The following is a 5,000-nucleotide window of genomic DNA, read 5'->3' on the forward strand; positions in this document are numbered from 1 at the left end:
TCTTGGTCTTGGTCCAGGAGACCTCTAGACCCAAAGGCTTCGCTTCATTGCTAAATGCATCGAGAGCCACCATTAGGCTTTCCAAAGATTCAGATAGAATAGCAACATCATCGGCAAAGTCAAGGACTGTAACCTTAATATTACCCAGTGTTGCTCCACAATGATTTTGAACAGCAGCTCTGCCTAGTATCCAGTCCATGCAAGTATTGAAAAGTGTTAGTGCAAGAACACAGCCTTGCCTCACTCCTGAAGTGACAGGAAAGAAGCTCGACAGGCCCCCACCACACTTTACGGCACTTTCAGTACCAGTATACAGGTTTGCTATTAGTTCAATAATCCTTGTTGGAATTCTTCTCAGTCTCAGGATCTCCCAGAGTGATTCCCGATGCACTGTATCAAACGCCTTCTTGAGGTCGATGTAGGCTGCAAGCAGCCCACGTCCGAACTCACGAAGGCGCTCTACAATGACTCGAAGCAGAAGGATACGGTCTATTGTGGACTTACCAGGAGTGAATCCAGATTGCTCTGGCCTCTGATGCATTAGTTGATGGTCTCTAATACGCTTCAGAAGGATGTGGGCAAGAACCTTGCCTGGTACACTGAGCAGTGTAATGCCGTGGTGATTGCTGCAGTCCCATCGGTCTCCCTTCCCCTTCCAGAGAGGGATGATCACACCCCTCAACAGATCAGAGGGAACGGTACTGGACTGCCAGATGGCAGCCAGGACAGCATGCAATCCCCGCGCCATAGGTTCACCACCAGCCTTAACAGTTCAGCTGGGATGCCGCAAATACCCGCTGCTTTACCACTCTTCAGCTTGGAGATCGCCCCCCCCCCCAACTTCTGTTAGGAAGGGTGGATCCTGGCTAATAGGTGGGTCCGGCAGCGGAATCACAGCACTACCCGCGTCCAAGTTGTGTGTGTGTGTGTTTGAATATATACATTTATATATATATATAAATAAATAAATATATATATACACTCATATATATATATGAATATATATATATATATATATATATATATATATATATATATATATGTATGTATATACATGCATATATATACATATGTATATTTATATATACATATGTATATATATATATATACATATATATATATATATATATATATATATATATATATATATATAAAGAGAGAGCGATAGATAAATAGATAGATAGAGTGATAGATAGATAGATAGAGAGAGGGTGTGTGTGTGTGTGTGAGAGCGAGAGAGAGAGAGAGTGTGAGATACACACACACACACACACAGAGAGAGAGAGAGAGAGAGATGAAGAAAGCAAACTCGACACAAAGGTATTCACCAAGGCAATTTCACACATAAATCCCAAATTGCTTCCCTCTGCCCCGTGGACAACCGGAAGGAGGTAGTTAGACCCCTCCGTAATAAGGCTGGTCAAGACAAACCACTCTGAAGTATTATTAGCCGATAACGTGTCAAGTCACTAAACATGCTCTTTTGTTTTGTAATCTGCAACAGCTGTTACCACGGGCGGGGATTGCCATATGCGTGCGAGTGAATTTGCGTGGTTTATATTGCGTGTGTTTGTTTGCGTATATGTGCTCTGTAGCTATATCTATATATCTTTGCTTATATTTGTAACTCTGTCTTGATTTATATATATGACTATATCTGTATCTATATCTACACACAAACATATATGTATCTATCTGTATCTATATTTACTTATATATCTAAATGTATGCATCTATGTCTATCTATATCCACATTGATATAGTATGTGTATGTGTATACCTTTATTAAACATTTATATATTTTTTCATGGCCTTTTGATGTGCGTTTCCTGAATTTCTTTGCAAATATGAATTACATATTCATATAAGTCAGCAGATAAACCAGTCTCCGCATGAGATGGCAAAGGTATCATGAAAAATCACAAAATCACCGATTTCTTCCTCAACTTGTGGTCCGCTTCCAGTAATGTCTTGAAGAGGTTTTCAAGTTGACGAGAAGATGACTCTATTATCAAGGAGACGCGTTTCTCCTGACCACCGCTTTTGACGTTTATAACGTTTTGACGTTATCGCTGTTTTGTTCCTGTGTATATTATTTTGTAAATTTTTATTTTATTATTGTTATTTGTTTAATCAATTATGTTTCTGTTTGCATACTGAGCTTCATCTATTTCCTTTTGATTCTTTTCGCCTTTGTAATTTCATTTTTGCGTTTTTTTCTTTCTGCTATTAACATTCCTTTTTTTCATTATATTTGCTTTGAATTGCCTTTCATTTCTTTCTTGATTTCAAATTTTCTTGTTTTTCGTCTGTGTTTGCGTTTCTGTTTATCTGTTAGTCTGCTCTTCAGTTTCCATATATTTCTCTTTTATCTCAGTCTCTCTTTCTTCGCCTACCGACCTCCTCTTTCTCTGCATCCCCCTTCTCTCCTATTCTTCCATCTTCTCTCTCTCTCTCTTTCTCTCTTCCTCATTTCCCTCCCTCCCTCCCTCTCGTTATCATTCTCTCCCTCTTTCTCCCTCCCTCTCTCTCTCGTTCTCTCTCTTTCTCTCTCCCTCCCTCCCTCCCTGCCTTCGTCCCTGCCATCCGCCATCTCTTGCATTTTAATCTCAAGGTAGGCCTAAATTGAAAAAATGAAAAAGCATTATCACCCCCCCCCCCTTCTCCTTCCTCCCTCCCTCTCGCATTCACCCCACTCCCCTCTTCCCCACTTTCCTCCTCTCCTCGTCCTCCTCCTCCTGCCCCCCCCCCCCCATCCTACTAAAATTACTTCCCTTGTTTGTATTATCATTATCATTAATCAATGGTTATGAGGTGGTGACAGCGCAGTTTGGTAACAGTACTTATTTCAGCATTAGGTGCACCTGTCTAACTGATATTCTAGGTAATTATGACGCATGAATCTAGTCTCTAAGTGTCGGCAATTAGAAGACAAACTTATAGAGTCATTAGCGTTGGTGTGACAACATGCATACGAAGCCATGAGGCCTAGTTATTGGGGTGATAACATTGCCATGTGTTGGATATAAGGGTGACATTCGTAAAAAAGTCATGAATGTTGAATATAAGGGTGACACCGTCCGTAAAAATCATGTGTTGAAAATCAGGGTGACATGAAAATGCTGATATACGATATATGATATACAAATATATCGCCAGTAATTATGTCAGAATCCAATCCTGTACAAACATGGTATTTTTACATACTGAGTAACTAGTATACTTAACTGGTCATTTGATAAACTATCATACAGGTATTTTGATATGCTAATGTGCTGTGCTGGTATTCTAATATATTTTTATAGTTATTCTACTCTACTGGTATGCGGATGTCTGTGCTGATATACCAAGAAAGTGATATACTGTTATTTGATATGAATGTCAATTCTTTTAGATAGGACAGAATATGATATTCAACTCGAAGAATTGAGTCAGACTGTACATTATGTTTCCTCAGTATAATCTCTGAATTGTCTTTCTTTTCACTGCCTTTACAAATGCGTCATAAACAGCTGTTCTTGTGCTTTATAGTTGATACTATCTTTATTTGCATAATTTTTTGCTGTTGGTTTATGAACAATGACCACGAATCCGAAAAAGAAACAAACGTCATTAATCTAACTCTGACTACTCCATTCCCCCCGCTCGACGCCCCCCTCGCCCGACATATAAATCTGAATGATAACCCCCCCACACTCCCCTCCCCCCGTTTATATATCTTGATGACACCTTCTCGTCTGCCTCCTCCCCTCCTCTCCACTCTTCATTTCCTCAACTCCCTCACCTGTCCACTCCCTCCCTCACCCCCTCCCTCACCTGTCCACTCCCTCCCTCACCCCCCTCCCGTAATTAGCCAGCCACTCCCTCCCCACCCCGACTCCTCCACTCCACCCGACCGCACAAACTTTTTCTTCGGCGTCAGTTTCTCGAGGTAGGTGGAATGGATTTTCCTTGAAGGCCAACGCCACGTCTCCGTGACCACTGTGACGTCATAACTTCCTAGTGACGTCTCAGACTCATGATGTCACACAGCTCCCTTGTTACAGCTCCCGTGTGGATGAAATCACACGTGAGGTCACAACCTCTCTGACGTCATCGACTCGTACCGTCACAAACAACGTCATAACTCTCATGGCGTCACATTACTCAAGACGTCACACAACCCTCGTGACGTCACAACGCAACTTGTAACAACACGTCGCTTACCTTACTTTACAACCCGTGACAAAGGTGGAATCTGCTGTTCAATTAACATAAGCAGGAGAGGCAAACAAGCAGCTAAAGAAGAGGGAATGGAGAGAAAAAGAGAGGATAAGAGGGTTAAAAGAGGAAAAAGAAAGAGAGAAGAGAGGAAAAAGAGGAAATTTCAGTTAAAGGTGGAGGAAACAGGAAGGAAATAGGAAGGAAGGAAGGAAACGAGAAAGGATGGGAAGGGAGAGAGGAGAAAAGTAAAGGAGAAGGGAATAAATAATGTAAGATAAACCAAAACGGGAATAAAGGAAATAAGAAAGGAGGGAGAAGAGGAAAGGGGGAAAGGGGGAAAGGTGATAAAGGAGGAAGCAAAAGGAAAGGACGCGAACCTAACAAGCAAAGTAAGGAGGGAGAGAGGGACAATAAAAAGAAGAGAGGGAGAGAGAAAGAGAGAAAGGGAGAGAGAGCGAGAGAGAGAGAGAGTGAGAGAGAGAAAATATACAAGGAAGGAAGGAAGAAAGAAAAAAGAAGAATGAAGGGTTTGATTACAGGGAATGGGGCAGGAAGAAAGGAAGGGAAGGTGACAACGGGGGGGGGGGGATAACAGGAAGGAGTGAGGGAGGAAGGGAAGAGGACAACAAGGGGGGGGGGGGTGTAACAGGAAGGAGGGAGGGAGGAAGAGAAGGAAGAAACTAGGAGGGAAGAGTGGAGTGGATAACAAGTCGGGGGGGGGGGGGGTAACAGGAAGGAGGGAAGAAGGAAGAGAATGGAACAACAAAAGGAGGGATGAATAACAGGAGGGAGGGAGA

Source organism: Penaeus vannamei, chromosome 42, assembly GCF_042767895.1.
Source record: "Penaeus vannamei isolate JL-2024 chromosome 42, ASM4276789v1, whole genome shotgun sequence".
Lineage (NCBI taxonomy): Eukaryota > Metazoa > Arthropoda > Malacostraca > Decapoda > Penaeidae > Penaeus > Penaeus vannamei.